Raw genomic sequence first — 18,463 nt, forward strand, 5'->3', positions numbered from 1 at the left:
GGAGCAAAGGCCCAGAGGTGTAGGGGCAGCATCACTGTGGGGACAATGGCTGTCGGGGGTTATAGGGTGGAGGGCCAGAATGAGGTCCTGTTTCCTAGCCATGATACCAAGAGAGGGGCAAGGGGTCTCCTGGTCCCCATCCCCCTTCTCCTAGAGAGAGTATCAAAGGCCCTGTGGTTCAAAGAGGGCAGCAGCACGATTAATCCTGGTAAGACAAAAAAAAGCCTTGGGGCAGCCTTAGTCCAGAATGTCTTAGTCTCGGCACCATGGTCATTCGGGGTTGGGCAGTCCTGTGCCGTGGCCCCGTGCTGTGCACCACGGGCTACTTAGCAGCCCCCTTGGCCTCTACTTACTAGATGCCAGTGGCACCCAATCCTCCCTTCTCTGCCCAGGTGGTGCCAACCAAATGTGCTTTCAAGACTGTATCAAATGTGCCCCCGGGGTGATGGGTGAGGGCAAAATCACCCCAGGTCGAGCACCGCTGTTCTGGGCCCTTCTGCCAGGCTCTGCTGGTACCTGCTGAGGCCGAGAGTCTTTCCCCAAACCCAGATGCTCTGAGGAGGTGTGGCTTCACGCACCCAGCTGCCCGTGCACATTTGTTCAGGAGTGAGGCTTTGCGTGGACACGGGGCTGTCCGTGTTTCACTGACCCCCCCCCCCCCGAGAATGCTCTGGGAGTCAACCAGCCCTTGTTGTAACGGTCAGTCCAACTTCCACACGCTCGGGGCAAGGCCACGGGGCCACCTCCATGGCTGAGTCCGGAGCCTGCAGCTCCAGGGTGGACCCCGCAGCGCAGATCGCTCACCGGATGCCCCTGTCCACGGTGCACCTGTTATGTGACAGGCTCTGAGCTCCGAAGACACAGAGGGAAGCAAGCCAGGCAAGGCCACGGTCCTTCAGGGGGCTTGCATTCCGGAAGGTGGAAGTATGGAAATGCGTGGATCTGACGATTTCAGGGGGGGCCTGGCCTTTCTCTGGGTCAGACTCGCCCAGAAGCTGCGAGGGCCCCGTTGGGGGCTTCCGCCTCTCAAGCCCCTCCTCCAGGCCCAGGAGGGACCTCGGCAATGTGTTCACATGTTTTTACAAAATTTGCAAAAAAGCGCGGCGGCTTTTCTTGACAAGGGCCCTCAAATTGCATAACCTTCCGGGCCCCCACAAGACCTGGATCTAGCCCTGATTTTTAGCTTCCTGGATGTTCCGGAGCCCAGGTCCTCTTCTCAAAATCTACTAGGAAGGAGGAAAATGCATGCAGTTTTAATTCACGGACAGCAGGGGAAGAAAGAAAATAACATCCATTCGAAAAAAAAAAAAAAAAAAACCAAAGTAACGAGGAAAGAAAGGGTAGATCACCCATTGGCTGGTGCCCTGGGTTGCTACCTTCAGAGACTGGGGTCATCGGATTCACACACACCAGGGTGGAGGAAGCAGGGAAGCCAGGATGTCCCCACCCCGAGGCGGGGTGGGGGGGAGCGAAGCTGCCATTGCTGGTGGGGCAGGGCTGAGCAGCTGGCCAAAGCCTCTTGCTAGAAGCTGACCACGGGGCTCTCGGGGCGGGAGCCCTCCCCCGCCCCAGCCGCGTTCTCCCGGCCATTGTGCGCCCGTATTGATCAGGCAGGGAGGCAATAGGGCTGGGGCAGCTGAAGCTCTGGGGTGGGCAGCATTGATCCGGCCCCCTCCCCAGGTTATTTATAGGATGCGCCGGCCTGGCAAGTAACCGGGAGAGCTTGTTTAACGAGGGTTCAGGGCGCTCTTCGCTAGCTGGTTAACTTTAAGTATTGGAAATGGGATTGATGCGCACATAATAATATTATGATTCATACAAACCACTTCGCCGGCAACTCAATATATTTCATTACCTCCTTTCTAGCAAATGTATTGATTTCTGTTTTGCGGTTTTATAACACAATTTCAAGGCTGTTGTGGGCTTAATGAGCCGTGTTCTTATGATGTTTAAAAAGATTTGAAGCTATTGTTGAAATAAATATTATGGATCACCCCCTCCCGAGGCACCCCCCCTCCCTGCCCCCGCCCTCCTCCTCGCCCCCACCCCCACCCCCACCCTCCCAGCCCGCCCCTCCCCTGCCCGGGCGGTGCCGCCAGCAGAAAGCAGGGGGGCTGCAGCTCTGCGGCCCTTTGTGGCCCAGATCAAAGGACCCGAGCGCCACAAAGGCGGCCCCACTCGGGCCGCGCGGCCACACACAGCCGCACCTGCAGCGCGGCCAAATGTCTTTGTCGCTTCTGCGGGGCGAGCGCGGGGGACGCACCTCCGAGGCGGCAGATGACTCTAATAACGCTTGATGAGAATTGATGGGGAAGGAGGCGCGCAGTGCCCAGGGCTTTTTATTAGCTGCCCCGACTGCCCAAGCCCCAGCCCGAGCGCCTGCACCTGTGGACCCCCTTCCTTTCAGCCTTTATGGAAGTTGACAGATTTTATTAACTTTAAGGAAGAACTTTCCAGCGTGTGGAGGGCCGCAGTTTATTTTGTATTCATGCGAAACGGAAACCGAAAAAGCCATGTTTACATATTTACCGGGCCCACTGACTTCCCTCTGGGGCTCCATAAGTCACGTTCCAGATTAATTTTGTCATAAAATTGACTAGTGTGCTAAGGGATCTTGGGAGTTTGGGGGCTGTCGTTGGATGTGTGAATTTTTTTTTTCAATGGGAGAAAGCTATATTCAATTATCTAATATCTCAGAGGAACCCCCAAAGACTTCCCAAATCGTGCAGAAATTGGAATTCTTTTTAAAAGCGTTTGCTCCTGGGGAGAGAGCATTTGCAAGAACCGGAGTAGCTTTTGCTCACAGCGAGGCTTCCCAAATCTTTTTGATAAACTAGAAACAAAGGCAAGGACCAGTGGCATCTTCAAACTTTGTAAGAGTGGCTCTCTTTGGGGGCTTTAGGGTGAGGGGCTCATTAACGGGCTGTGCTCCAGCACTGGAGGCTAAGCCCCAACACATTTGGAAGAACAGATTTTAGTTTTAGCAAAATGATATGGTTGGTGGGGGAAATATTGGTACATAAGCCAACACGGTTTTACACGTCTACACTATTAGAAAGATCCTAACGGGGGTGGGGGTGGGGTCAAAGTAGTAGAATTTTGCTTATATTCCTGGTTGTCCCCTGCTCTCAGGATATTTTGAGGGTTTATGTCTCATGACAAATGGAAGTCTCCGACTATGAAAATTCATGTTATATTAATGGCCCAGTGTTGAAAATTCAGCCACAGAGTCAGCTGGGTATATTGCTTATTAGCTTAAAAGCATAAAGCTTTCTAGAGCTTCCTTTTGTGTGCCAAATAAACTTCAAATGAACCGAGGATCATTTTGCAGGAAACTCTTAAGTTGAACGATAATACAAAGTAGTTAGTAGAATATTACACTTTTCATTTGGGCAAACAGATGGGATGCCTGCTTTTAGATTTAATCAGGGGCTGACAGACAGGTAGGACGCCGGCATATTTTAGTTGGAGTCTCTTTCTTTTCAGGAAAGAATGAGACTACTTAATATTCAGTATATCCCCCCCACCATGCCCCGTGATCTCTAATGCCTAACTTTTCCTCATTTCTGATGACATTACAAAGTACAAAGGGCATCTAACTGCAAGTGAATCCGTTTATTAACACATCTTTTACTCTATTCTTCCCTTGCAAAAAAAAAAAAAAAAAAGTTATGAGTGTGTGTGTGTGTGTGTGTTAAAAAAAATAAAGGCTGTTTAAATCACCGAGAGCACACCCAAATCTCCATTTACATAGACACAGACGTAAATAAATGATTTAACAATTTGGGAGTCATGAGTCTCTGACCTCATGCTTTCTCAACTAACCTTTTTAAAAGATTTTGATATCAATTGTTTCTCTTTTTTCCCCAGAAGCATAATACGTGGTAACCTTAGCATGCGCAATCTGTTTCAACAGAAGCATACAGACGAGTGCAGCCAGTGGTGGATTTTAATATCGTGCTAGAGCTCCTATTACCTTGCTGGAAACCAAATATCCCCCCTCCTTCAAATGCAAGTCCCTGGACACCCCCATCGGAGATCATTTGTTATGCAGAGTTTTGTGAGGCAATCAAAATTAATTCACAGTGATCTTTTCACCCAGAACCTCCAGCCTCGAATAATGGTCCTTCTCAACAGGTGTTCATTGTGGCCGTCTGACTCCAAATTGCCAGACTAAAGGTTTTATTCTGTCATCATTTCTTTTTTAATCTCAAACTTGTAATTTACTAACCTGTAGCAGCTGCCAAGAAGGGCCCAGCTGCTTTACGAAGAGGGGAAGTGTAGCTCCAAGAAGGAGGCCAGGGAGAGGGGAGAACTTCACCTCTGGACAACCAGGAGGGCAAACTTGAAATTCACAGGCTGGGCGGAGCCCGGACAGGGGCTCAGTGGCACCTTCCTTCCTTTGAGGCTGACCTAAAATGGGTGATACCTGATTGGTGAGAGCCGACCCCTCCAGAAAGCCTTCAGAAACGTTGTGGGTTTTGCGCAAGTGAGTAGAGAAGGGATCTTGACGGCGGCAACACCAATCACCAGAAAAATACCATGCAGAGAGAAAAGATTTTGAAAACTTGCATATTTCAGTTCAGCCAGGCTAGCATACTGTCTTCGTCAGCTTTCACATCTGCCTCCTTTTAAGGTAACCCTAGAGTGGGGAGGGAGGAATTAAGTTTTACTGTGAAGATTCTTGGACTTCATGGCTCATCATCAGACTCAAGCTGGCTGAGTGTGTGTGAGAAAGCAAGAGACCAGACTCGCCATTTCCAGATTGCTACAACTATAAGTGCCAGGGTTCCGGCCCTAGAGATTCTGATGTAGTAGGTTGGCACCGGGCCTGGGATTATACATTTTAACAAGTATCAAGGGCTTCCGACGCTAGGGGCCTTGAATCCCTTTCATCACGGCTAGCTAGCTAGCTGTTTCACTGCCTCAGTAATCTGATCTCTACAATGGGCTCCCCCTCTTCAGTCTCCACAATCACTTGGTTCCCACCACATGGTTCCACCTCTGAGCAGGTACCCCTGGGGGCCACCGTTCTGCCTAACAGGTGTCTTCTTCCTAAGGAGATGACATCCTGGAAGAACATAGGCCAGGTTGTCAAGCAGTAACCAACTTTGCCGTGTTGCCAATTCTTGGCCTCCTGGGTTTTTTGGTAGATGATGGCTGCAGCTTGTTTATGACACCTGGGCTGACATCTTAGAGGATGCAGCTTCGGCTGAAGTGGGTGCTTTGTGCAAAGACTGGAACTGCAGGCAAATCCTCCCTGACTTGGGGGGGGGGGACGGAGGCTCACCGAGAGTTAAGAGGACCTCGGGAGGGATCAGTTGCAACTCTCTGCTTGGGTTTTGTCGTAGCCTACGAGTCAGCATCCTGCAAGGGTCAGAAAGGAGGCAGGGTGACCGGCACTGCTCTGTCTGGCCCCAGACTTACAGGAAGGGGATTTGGATTCCTTTGGAATGTGCTGGAAGGAGTGGACACAGACCCAGGCGACTTCAGAGAGGCAAACCAGAAGGCTCATGCGTCCCGAGGCCATGCCTCCGTGGAAGAATCCCCAGTTGGGAAGCAGGATGCGCCTTCCTTTCCAGAGACAATTGCTCCTTAGCATTTTAGCTTGGTTCTTTGTGAAGGTTCCCCTGGATCCATTCAAAACTTCATTATGGCTGTAAAAACTGCGAGGGGCGAAGCCGGGTTGACGAGTTTGTTGCACCGTGTCCCCTCCGGTACATTTGTCCGCACGGAAGGCAGTGTAGCCGCTCTGTGCACTGATGGGCATCGATTTTATAATACACGAGCAGCTCTGTTCTGCTCTCAGGAGCCTCTTTCGTTTCATGGCGGCGTGGAGAGGTTTCTTGGGCCCTGGACGCCAGGGAGCCCCCTCCCTCACCACGAGCCTACGGGTGAAAAATCGTGTCTCCCAGCCTCATTTCTGGATTGCACAAGGCACCATTTCAAGTGAGAAGAGACACCCAGTAGACTCTTTAAGAGAATGTGCTGTTTTTTTTCTTGGCCTCACTGTAGGCCATTGCGGAAAGGCACCCCAAAGAGGTTTCTAAGTGGGAACTGACATCTCAGGTGCGTTAGGCCGCTTTGGTGACAGACACATGCAAAGCTGCTGGAGAAGTACAACCGGGATGGTATTGTGCTCTAATTGTCTGCCCAGCATAAGTCTTATAATGAGTATTTATAAAACACGTAAGTGCAGGGCGCGTGGGTGGCTCAGTCGGTTAAGTGTCTGACCCTTGAGTTCAATTCAGGTCATGATCTCACGGTTTGTGGGCTCGAGCCCCCCCGCATCAGGCTCTACACTGGGATTCTCTCTCTCCTCTCCCTCTGCCCACCCCCCCCCCCGCTCTGTCTCAAAATAAATGAACTTTAAAAAAATACATAAAGGCATACTTCAACGTAACCTTACCCCCCCATACGGAAGCTCCCAGAAATGATTGCCTTCATTTGAGAAAGTCAAGGCCCAGAAGAGGGAAAGACTCTTGCTTGAGGTCACACAGCCAGTTTGAGACAGGGCATATAGCTCAGAGGGTAGGAGCCGTCTTTTGGCCAGCCAGTCAGAGATTTTAACCTGTTGAATCTGAATCACCCGCTCGTTACGAGAACATCGTACTTTTTTTGGTTTGGGGCCTAATGTTTCCCACGTGCTTGTATTTATGTTACTGTCTGGTCACCTGAACCATTCACTCGTTCATTCAGTCGCTCAACAAATGCTATTGAGCATCCGGCAAGAGCCAAGCATAGGAGCTGGAGATACAATGGTGAGCGAGGCAGACCTGGTTGAGGCCCTCATGGAACTTTTGGCCTCGTGGGGGAAACAGACATTACGCAGATTGATACACATAAGTAAGAGATTGCCGCCACGATAAGTGATCTGGAAGGAAAGTTCACGGTATCAGACGGAGACCTGACCAAGTGTGGGAGTAAAGCTGGGTGTATCAGCCCGGTCAGATTATGTTTTGCTGTGGAACAAAGAGCCCCCGCAAACTCAGGGGTTAACGAGGCATATGGGCTTTTCTCTCACTCGGGCCTTGACCCTGTGCTCGTTCAGGAACTGGCCCACAGAGGCTCCATCCCGACCCGGCTCCCACGATCACAGGAGAAAGAAATGCGCTTCTGCGTTCCTTCCCAGAGGCCGCCATGTTACCTCTGCTCACCTTTCATCGGCCAGTTCAAGTCCCAAGGCCACACGCAACTTGAAAGAGGGTGGGAGGGAATCCTCCCTGCGCCCGGAAGGAGATCCAGAATGCCTACCGCGTAGGGTTAGGGACCGCTTCTCTGGTTTTTCCCGAGGATCTGAATGGCGAGCGAGTGTCAACCAGGGAAAGGTTAGCATAATGGAAGCTCGAAAGTGCCATCAGCGCGTCTGCAGGCCCTGAGGTAGGGAGAATCGCAGCCTGTGTGAGCAACGGAAAGAAGTAGCTGGAACCCAGTGGGCAAGGGGGACGCGGTTCCCAGGCAAACAGGACATGTGGGGACTTAGCCACCGACGGAAGACTGTTAGCCCATACCGGAGAGAGAGGAGGGTGCAGGTAGGTAGAGAGAAGGGTCTCAGGAACTGGGTGCTCATACATCACCACACACTTGTTAGGTAGCAGAGCACCCATTGTGTTGGAAGGAAATCGTGGCCCAGAGAGATTGAGTTGCTTGGCCTAATGGTTGCAGCTCGTAAGCACTAGAACCAAGATTCAAAGCCTCTCCCTTAGACTTGGACCCTCCCTGGTCCCCACTGCCCACAGGGGCCTCCCCCTCATGCTGGAAGAATCCGCAACGTGTTACCTCCCCTCCCCCCCCCCCCCCCGCCCCAGCCCCTTGTGGGGCAGCGCCTACACTTGCCAGTGTCATGCACGTGTTATGAAATGGAATTTCTGGTCAAAGCGAATTCCGACGTTCGTATTTCCACTCGCTAAGGAGCTCCTCCGTGTCACGCTTCTGAGAAAACTTCCGAAAGACGGTATCTGCGTATCAATGAGAATGAGACGTTGGAGACGTCAAGAAGTTTCAGCAGTGGCTGCTGGGGGAAGCAGGGAAGCCTTCTCCAAGCTGAGCCCCCATCTCCCAATTAGCATACGGAAACATTTTTAAAGGAAATAACCTTCACGAATAAAATGCTATAATCTCAATAAGACATTTCAGCAGGGGAATTATTAGATATTAATTCATGCCCAGTTGCACTGACAGCTCTCGGCCGTCAATGCAGGCCTAATAGCACACTAGGTGAGAATTAATATACCATAATTCACGCTCTGTCATGCATTATTGCTTAAATAAGATACATGAAGAATAACCTATTCTGGCGAAAGAACTGGGATTCTCAGAGTTCTCCCGGCCAAGTTATAAATAGTTACGTTAGGACCCAGAATTTTTTTGTATTACTAAATTTGAAATAAATTGCATATATGTATCCTCATCTGTAATTACTGTGAACAGTTTTCGTAAGTACTGACATTAAGTTCAGTCATATTCCATGTTTTAAAATTGAACTGAAGCAAAATCACATAATTTTCTTGAGACCAAAATAGAAATTTCTCTCCTCCATATATAATTGTATCTGGTGCTACAGCACGCGTGACGGAGCGTATCCGGACGTGGCTTAGGGACGACGAAATGGGTCTGACCTGGGGGTACAAAATAGAAAGAGTGGGGGTCTGGGGGGGGGGCTACGGGATATTCTAGTTATGTTTGTGAAGAGTTTGAGTCTCGCCGGACAGTGACCATTACTCGTGATGCCTTGTTTTCCTAACAAGGGAATGCAGTAGGAAGCAATCCCTGTCTTCCGGAAACTTCCAGCCTCCTGAGAGAATCAGTATTGACCCAGGTGATAAACTAACCTTGTCCTCACGGGATAGCACCCAAGAAAATGCCAAGGTATGAAGAGGAAGGCCATGGAATCCTTTGCAAGGGCTCTGTTGGCAGAGTGGTAGGATCCCAGAGTTATTTTTTTTTAATGTTTATTTTTGAGAGGCGAGGGGCAGAGACAGAGGGAGAGAGAGAATCCGAAGCAGGCTCCGTGCTGTCCGCGCAGAGCCCTATGTGGTGCTCGAACTCATGAACCAAACCATGAGATCATGAATGGAACCGAAATCAAGCGTCGGATGCTTAACCGACTGAGCCACCCAGGCTCAGTCCCAGGCTCCCAGAGTTATACGATGAATCACTAATAAACCATTCATGTGTTTATCATACGGTTCTCGGGCACCGTACTCTATGCCAGGCCCTGGGACGGACATCGAGCACACCAAGAAGCTGGCAGCCTGGGGAGGGAGCGGGCACTTAGAGATAACCACAATGTCAGGCGACAACAGCAAAAACCAGGGTAACACAAGGGCTCAGAAGCAATCAGTGCCTGTCTCAGACTGCCAGCGGGGCATTTGACCACGGAAGGCTTCAAGGAAGAGGTGACACCTGCAATGAGTCTTCAAAGAGAGGAATTATGGGCACCTGGGTGGCTCCGTTGGTTGGGCGACTGACTCTGGATTTCGGCTCAGGTCAGGATGCCAGGATGGTGAGTTCGAGTCCTGCATTCGGCTCTGCACTGAGCACGGGGCCTGCTTGGAATTCTCTCTCTCTCTCCTCTCTCTCTGCCCCTCCCCCTGCTCGTGCACTCTCTCTCTCTCTCTCAGAAGTAAATAAACTTAAAAATATTTATTTAAAGAGAGAGAGGGAGAGGAATTAGATGACATATTGAGAGGTGTGGGCAAGGGTGAGCCAAAAGGAGATGGAGGTAAATGCAGGGAGAGCTGGCAGAGGGCGGTGAGGGGCTCGTGTGCTGCCCTGACGTGACTCGATCTTACTTTGAGACCCAGCCATCAGCGGGATCTGTGAAGTCCATACCCAGGAAGACACGTGGGGAAGCAAGGAGACCAGGTAGGAAGCTGCTGTTTCAGGTTGGGGGAGAGGGGGTGAGGGCCAGGACGGGAGAAGACAGAGGGACAGTGCAGGTGGTTCAGGCAGGAAGCAGAGGGGACACGTAGAGACTAAAGGGAAAGAGAATGAGTTTAATCGCGGACGTGGTGGGTTCTAGGCCTTGAGCTCGTGAGAGAGAAGTCTGGGCTGCAGGTCAGGTCTTGGGGGGTCCCCCACATCGGTAAACCTGGACCATCAGAGCTGAAAGAGTCACTGGAGAGCATCTTACCCACCCGTTTCAAAGATGGGGCAGCCCGGTTCCAGAAAGGGGAAGGACCTTGTCAAGATCACTACAGACCTCTGAATCCTTTTCCAGATGGATTACTCCCTGCAACAGAGAGTTTTCCACTTTAATCGGCAAGTGACAGAACTGACTAAAAGCAGGGGACAGAAATCACGAGTGGAACGATGGCTTACGACAGAGTGCCCTAAACTTTGGTCATCCGCAAACAGCACTCAGAAATTTCACCATGTCAGTTACCTAGTATTTATTTATTTTTTAACGTTTATTTATATTGAGAGAAAGACAGAGCATGAACCTGGGAGGGACAGAGAGAGGAGGAGACACAGAATCCAAAGCAGGCTCCAGGTTCCGAGCTGTCAGCACAGAGCCTGATGCGGGGCTCGAACTCCTGAACCGCGAGACCATGACCTGAGCTGAAGTCGGACGCTTAACCGATTCAAGGTTATGAAGTCATGTGACCCCGTATTTCCTAAAACATGGCATACCTTGGGAAATACCGGGCTAGAGAAAAAAAAAAAAAAAAAAGAAACAATATAAGGTATCGTTTCCACATGGTCCGAAGATGGGCTGTTTTATGATTTATCAGAGTGAAAGAGGGGCACCTGGGTGGCTCAGTGGGTTGAGCTCCTGACTCTGGCTTTTGATTCAGGTCATGACCTTGTGACCCTGCGTCCGACCCCGTGCTGTCAGCACAGAGCCTTCCTGGGATTCTCTCTCTCTCTCTCTCTCTCTCTCTCTCTCTCACCCTCTCTCTGCCCCTCCCCCACTCACACATGTGCTCGCTCTCAAAAGAAATAAACATTAAAAAGATAAAAAGTAGGGGCGCCTGGGTGGCTCAGTCGGTTAAGCATCCGACTTCAACTCAGGTCACGACCTTGCGGTCCGTGAGTTCGAGCCCCGCGTCAGGCTCTGGGCTGATGGCTCAGAGCCTGGAGCCTGCTTCCGATTCTGTGTCTCCCTCTATCTCTACCCCTCTCCCGTTCATGCTCTGTCTCTCTCTGTCTCAAAAATAAATAAACGTTAAAAAAAAAAAAAAGATAAAAAGTAAAAAGCAAAAAAAAAAAATAATGAGAAAATGCCGAGCCGCCATGCATGCGCTCGATTTTATCGGAGATGCTGTAAACCTATTTCGAAGAACTCTCTGGTGCAAACGCTTTGGTCTTGCCACTTTGGGTCAAACAAGGGGGATTCCCTGTCCTGCCCCTGCCTCCTGGTATAGTCACAGCTCAAATGAGAAGGTCGTACACCCAAGAGCTGTCCTTGTGCCCATGAACTTTCCGCAAAGACGTCCAGATCTTTCCTGGAGGCCACCCCCACCGCAGGAAGGAAGCAAGGACACAACCATTGGAACAACACCTTCTGGGGAGTTAAGCGTTGCCCGCTGTGTGGGGTCTGCCGAGGGCACAGCACACGGCCTGGCTTCGTTTGGGGCAAACGAGGCGTCTGTTGGTTCTCAAATGTATGTCCTGGGACCCGCTCCCCATCTTTTGGTTTCTCATGCTTCTTACCTTTGGATCCCCCCCCACCCAAAGCACAGCCTGAGAAAAGGACCTGGGAGAGTTTATTTGAAAAACGCGCCAGAAGCCGCGAGTTGAAGGAGCAGGGAGAGTCAAAGAAGAAAGGACTAAAAGCCATAGAAAGCGATCGAGCTGGTCACTGCTGTGGGCCTGTCTGGGAACCGGGCGGGACACACTCGGCAATGTCCGACTCACAGGACAAAGCTGGGGTAGCTATTGTCTCCCACCCCACAGGCGGAGGGTTGGCCCTGGCTGTGCCTGCACCTGAGTTGAGCACTGTTCTCGCTTCCAGGCACACTGAGGCCGAAAAGAGGAGAGGTGGCCCAGGCACGTGGGCATCGGACGTCGCACTGTCCACTACCCCTGCGCTGAAATTAGCGGGGCCACGCGGCTGTGGCTCGGGCCCCCCAAAGGCTAAATCCCACACCGCGTCCTCCCCAGCGCTGAGAAACGTGGCTCGTGTGGAAGCCACTGGAAGGGTGCACCCCAAAGAGTGACGTGCTGTACCTGTCCCCCACGTGGTGTGAGGGAATGTGGCCGAGGAGAGGGGCAGAGCCCTGCCTTGAACCCCGCCCCCACGTCTCCCCACGCACCCCACCTTTCTCAAGGAAGCCGCCTCACCTTGTCTTCTGGGAAACATTCCAGGTTGGAGAAACCCTGCTTGGGCACCCCGCCCCCCCCACCTCCTCAGAGCTCCGCTGTCGGTTTTAAGTTGACCTCGATTTTTCGTTCCCTTTGCGGTACTGCTGGCTGGAGGGGGCTTTTCAGGGCCACCGGCTTTCAGGGCTCAGCGGCCTCTTCCCGGGTGTAGTTTGTGGTTTCCACAAGCTGATCTTGCTGCAAGGGACAAGAGGAGCAGGAGGGGGAACAGACTCAGGGAAGAAATGCGTGAATGTCAGCCTCGGCGGGCCCGTGCCTTCGACCCTCCCCCAGACCGTGGCCAGGTGACCTCTCCACGTTGCTGAAATGGAGGCACAGGTGGAAACTGCAGGGGCAGGGGGGAGGGGGCGGACAGCGGTGGAGGGTGAGTTCCCCACCAAGCCTCCCTGCCCAGCTTGTCTGAAAGGACCGCAGAAATGTCGATGGTCTCCTAGCTGTTACTTTGCTAACCCGATCAATCCATATGAAAAGAACAGATTAAATGGACTGATCCTCACATATTTAATGATTGCTGCTGTTTGGTCAGGATGCGTTTCTCAGGAAGCGCTTGTCACGAGCCATTGATAAGTCTTTTAATCCCGCCTTGCTGCAGGTTGGAGTTTTCTGGCTCCCCAAGATGGCCAGTCTGGGGCGACTCCTGAGCTCACCCCACAAAAAAAATGAGATGGCTCCTCTTTACTACTGGGCGATTGGGTTATTTATTTTTGAGAGAGAGAGAGAGAGCAGAAGCAGGGGAGGGGCAGAGAGAGAGGGAGACACAGAATCGGAAGGAGGCTCCAGGCTCTGAGCCTTCAGCACAGAGCCTGATGCGGGGCTCGAACTCGTGAACCACGAGATCATGACCTGAGCCGAAGTCGGACGCTTAACCAACTGAGCCACCCAGGTGCCCCTGGAACTTTCAGTTGAACACACACGCTGACTGCCCACGTTTTAAAGACCTGTTTTGTATATTCACCAAACAACCATTTACCAAGGACCTACCATATGCCAGCCACTATGCTAAGAAAAAGAAAATGACACGGTTCCTGCTCTCAGGAAATGAAGTCTCATTTCTGCAAATGCGTAAAGACACATGCAAGGGTAGTCTAAGCCCCTTGACGGGTACTTGGGGTCCTGCGGTGGCCCAGAGGCAGCGTGGGCTGCAGGCTCGGAAGTCTTCATGAAGGAGGTGGCATCTGTGCTAAGCCTTGAAGAGTATGTGGCAATAGCCAGTTGGAAGAGGGCTTGCATTCAAGGATGATTTGGGAGGTTTTTTTGAAAGCTTGGCTTTTACTTTCGCTGCGTAGGGTTGGTTGGTTGGCACATGGTGGCAGGACCTGGCCGGGGGCCGGGCAAAGATGTACTAGAAAATGAGACCGGAAGGGTCAAGCAAGTTTCACTTCCATCCAGGCACTGGGCTCCGTGGAAGGATTCTAAGCATCCCAGGGACGGGAATCTTACAGCTTGTAGCATAGAGTCTGACCTCAGGCATCCGGGCTGTGGTTCAAGTTCAACTCTCACTTAAAAGCCACGTGGCCTTGGGCTACCGTATGTTTCACCTCCCAGTCCTTGCCAAGTAATACCCATCTCGGAGGGGAGCTGCGAGGCCTCAAGGAGAGGGGCGGGCGGTGGGGGGGTGGGGTACGGGTGAAGTGCTTGTTGAAGAGCCAGGCACATAGTAAGTGCTAAATAAACAGCTGCTTTTGTGGGCCGAGGTGCATTTTATTTTATTTTATTTTTTAAGATATTTTTAAAGTGTGTGTATTTGTTTTTGAGAGAGAGAGCAAGCAGGGGAGGGACAGAGAGAGAGAGAGAGAGAGAGAGAGAGAGAGAATCCCAAGCGGGCTCCTCATTGTCTGCACAGAGCGCTCTGCGGGGCTCGAACACACCATGAGATCACGACCCGAAATCAAAAGTGGATGACTGAGGGGCGCCTGGGTGGCTCAGTTGGTTAAGCGTCCGACTTCGGCTCAGGTCATGATCTCACGGTTCACGAGTCTGAGACCCGCATCAGGCTCTGTGCTGATGGCTCAGAGCCTGGAGCCTGCTTCGGATTCTGTGTCTCCCTCTCTCTCTGCCCCTCCCCAGCTCATGCTCGCACTCTGTCTCTGTCAAAACTAAATAAACTTAAAAAAAAAAATAACTTTAGGAAAAAAAAGTGAATGATTGACTGACTGAGCCACCCAGGCTCCCCCTCCTTGATTTGCATTTTGGACGGCTCCTTCAGGGAGGGGAGTTCAGGCTCCTGTGTGGAGATCACTGATAGAGTCCTGCGGCCAGAAATGCCAGGTGCCTGAGCGAACACTGCCTGTGGCAGGAGATGGGGACGCCAAGGGGCAGGTACTAAGGAGCAGGGATGTTAAAGAGGTCAGATCGGCAGTCAGCAATTAGCAGTGGACGAGGGAGCCCGAGATTTGCTGATGGGGTAGACAGCGGTGTCACTCTCGGGGACAGTTATTACAGGAGATGTCACAGGCTTGAGAGGGAGTGAAGAGGTGTTGGGTTTGAGGGGCTGAGGGCCCCTCACTGACGCTGCCTTAGAAGGTTCTTGGACTGGCGGGGTCTGGACTCCTGGCAACGTCCTCTTCTCCAAAGGATTGAGAGCGCCTCACAGCCTGGGGCAGAATTTGTTCTTTTGTATCTTCCAGAGAAAGGCCCTCCGGTCAGGGTTTAGAGAGCCCTGTCCGTCTCCTAAAGATTCCCCCAGAACAGATGATCACCACTTTCTAGAAGCTTCTCAGACCACCCCCAGCCCAGAGCTCTCTCTCCTCTTAATTCTTACAGCATGATTACTTTTTTTTTTTTTGGGGGGGGGGGGTCATTTTATAATTGCTGCTACATACTTAACAAATATGTGCCTTGCCTCGGCTAGATGACAGACTCCTAGGTGGGGGACGACCTCTTTTCTGCCACCCGCCCATGCCTGGCTCACGACTGGGGTCTATTGCCAGCTCACTGCTGGATGAGAGAATTCTGCCCCCTGAGAAAGCTCTGGGGCTTTCTGCTTTGTCCTCTGTGTCTGCAAAAATGGGGACCTTGCTCAGCCCGCTCGGAAGGGGACATCTGACCAGGGAGGCAAGGCTTTGCGGGGGCCCTGAGATGTCTGCTTGGAGCTCACAGGGCCGGCTTATGATGTCAGGGAAGCTGGCTTCGGGGGAGCCCCTACCTCCCTCCACAGGGCTTTCAGGGGCTGATGCGTTTTTAGCCCACCCCAACTCCTGGTTTGTAAACACAGCGTCAGAGACCCACGCTCTGAGAAGGTGGAACCCACATAGGGGCCGACTCCTTTTATGGCTTTCACCACCCCTCTTCCCCGGCCATCCTGACCTCCCGTATTTCATTCTTGACTCTCTCCCGCCCCACCACATTCCTGAGCATTTGATCTATGGTCTATAAGTAGATGTAATAAAATGCCAAGTTTCTTTAAAAAGAAAATCACCTCCCCCCCCCCAAAGATTTAACCTGGGGATCGTCCAATGACGAACAACGCTCAGCTCACTGGGGTTGGGCTGGGGCCTGTCGCCTGCCTGTAGTCTCAGAGTCCCCGAGTCCCTGCCTGCGGCTCGGGTTTTGCTACTCATGTCTCTCTTAACCTGTATTTATTTTCAGTTTGCTAAAGGAAGCCACAAATAATTCCAGAGTCACATGAAAAGCCTGAGCTAAAAGGCTCTCGTCTCTCCCCTAGCAACTCCTGCTTCAGCAAAGAGACAGATCTGGAGGGGAGTTGGTCCCTTCTGGCTTGTGAGCGTGACCTGTCCAGGTAGCATAGGACAACTCTGGTCCTTTACTTTGGGGGAAGGTGGGAGGGCACATGGCCCAGGCTCCCCATCAGCCTAGACTGTCTGCCCCTTTCTTTAAAAAAAAAAAAAAAGTTTATTAATTTATTTTGAGAGAGAGAGAGAGAGAAAGAGAATCTCAAGTAGGTTCCATGTTCAGCATGGAGCCCAACATGGGGCTCGAACTCACGAATCGTGATGTCATGACCTGAGCTGAAATCAAGAGTCAGACGCTTAATGGACTGAGCCACCCAGGCTCCCCGTCTGCCCCTTTCTAATCAGGGACTTTAACGTCCTTCATTACCAGAGGGCTACTCAATGATCTTATAGTCTAGTCCCTTGTCAGACCTCAGCCTCTCCTTCTAGAAAGCGATGCATTGGAATAGGATTCCTATCAGAAGGGTGTGCATATATTAGGGACGCCTGGGTGGCTCAGCCGGTTAAGCATCCAGCCCTTGATTTCCGCTCAGGTCATGATCTCACGGTTCGTGAGTTCGAACCCCACCTCGGGCTCCGGGCTGAACATGGAGTCTGCTTGGGATTCTCTCTCCCTCATCCTCCCCTACTCATGCTCTCTCTCTCTCTCAAAATAAATAATTAAATAAAGAGAAGGGTACGCATCTCTGAGTGGACGAGAGAGAGAGAGAGGGGTAGTGGGCATCCAGAGCCCTCGTTATTCTGGCCTGATTCAGAGGGGACTCCAGGCGTTAAGGCTGTGCACTGCTCTGTGGTTTTCCCAACCTTTCCGCAAGGCCTGCCCAGACCATCGGCCCAGGGCCTCCCTTCACCCACTCTTTGCCCCCACAATTAATTCTATATACGATTCTTTGTCTATAACGGAGCTTCTCACACCTGTGCGCTGTTGACATTTTGAACCAAAGAATTCTTGATTCTTTGCCTAATTCCTTGTGCCTCGTGGGATGCTTAGCATCCTTGCCCTCTATGCACTGGGTGGCCGGGAGCACCTCCCCCGAGTTGTGACAGCCCAAAAGCTCTCCAGACATGACCCGGTAGGCAAGGGAAGATGAGCCGTGAATAAATGGACACGTGAGCAAGATAATTTCCAGCAACGGTCAGCTCTATAAGGAGAATGGTTAAAGGGCCAAAGACAGTGCAGAGAGCAGACTTAGAGGGGGGGTAGGGTGACCTCTCGAAGTACTTCTATAAAGTACTCATCTTTGCTTTTTCATCTGCCTCCTCGTGTTTGGCACTTAGTAGGTACACAATAAATATTTATCGGTAGAGCGAATGCTCTCTCCTCTCCATGCAGAGACAGCCAGGGTTGCAAACACTCACCACCCTTCGCGTTCTAACGGGCGGTTCTGGAATTATCAGCCAGTGAATAGGATGTGAGCGCACAACGTTTGTGGACAAAGTCTGAATCAACCCCCGAATCATCCTGTCTCCCCCCCGGTTCTATTTTTTACAAAGCGAGTTTCTCTAAAATAGACTAGACGGTAATCTCCCCACCAAATCGATCATTTAATCGCACATCCATCATCATCGTCACTGAAAACCTGAAACCACATCTATACAGTCTGGCCATTTCCCAGCCCAGGTGTGAACCCCAGGACCGACCGCAGGGGGGGAAATAGGCGAGCTTCCCACCCAGATCTACCTTGCCGATCAAATGTGCTCCGAGGACAGGGTAACATTACCATTGTGCCCGGATAAGAAGGTCCCCATTCCGGCCCCCACCCCGCAGCAGGGGGGAAGGAAAAAGAGCTTAATCATTAATAACACTAACTTGCATTTCTAGAGCCTTGAAAATGAGAATTTTGCCCTTTTTTCCCTGGGAGTAAATTGGGTCAGAGTGTTCCCAGAATTTACATTTCAATTAAAAATACAATAATAACACATTGTGCTAATAGTGAATGATTCCGACTCAGGGGAAGATGACACCGCCCGCTACTTTGTTAATGAAAAGCCCCCTTCATTCGGACGGGCCACACATCAGCGGTCACAAATCTCCTGTCTTGTTCTGGGTCTGGCGGGTGGAATGGGCAGGGAGGGGTGCGGCTGGGGGAGGTGAGTGAGGCATCGCGGGCCCGCTGGGGCTTTCAGGGGAGGCTGTCTGTCCGGCAGGGCAGCACGGCCCCGGAGCTGGGGCGTTCGTCCTTCCACCTGTCAAAACCAAACCTTGACTTTGCCTTTAAATCAAGCCTTTAAAAGCAAGGTTGTTTGTTTTCTTTTCTTTTCTTTTCTTTTCTTTTCTTTTCTTTTCTTTTCTTTTCTTTTCTTTCTTTTTTTTTCTTTTTTTCTTTTTTTGGTTTCTGTTGTTTGGTTGGTTTTATGTATTTTTTTTTTGTTTTGTTTTGCTTTCCTAGGCAATCATGGTGGCACCAGAAAGTTTGCCACAGACAACCCCCCACCCCAAGGCC

At 51.3% G+C, this 18,463-nt stretch overlaps 1 long non-coding RNA gene across 2 annotated transcripts; it reads right to left on the minus strand.

The window, feature by feature from the left end:
- Positions 1-2,432: 2,432 nt before the first annotated feature.
- LOC147573476 (uncharacterized) lies at positions 2,433-17,761 on the minus strand. 2 transcript variants are annotated; one of them, XR_015244810.1, is made up of 5 exons: positions 17,701-17,761; positions 12,289-12,504; positions 10,140-10,234; positions 7,850-7,958; positions 2,433-7,375 (listed from the first exon to the last, which is right to left on the minus strand). It is a non-coding gene; the product is annotated as an uncharacterized LOC147573476 (long non-coding RNA). The 2 variants fall into 2 exon arrangements; XR_015244811.1 differs by having other exon boundaries at positions 2,433-7,397.
- Between the last annotated feature and the right edge of the window lie 702 nt (positions 17,762-18,463).

This window comes from Puma concolor, chromosome E2 (genome assembly GCF_028749965.1).
Source record: "Puma concolor isolate L17-30 chromosome E2, mPumCon1.1.hap2, whole genome shotgun sequence".
Lineage (NCBI taxonomy): Eukaryota > Metazoa > Chordata > Mammalia > Carnivora > Felidae > Puma > Puma concolor.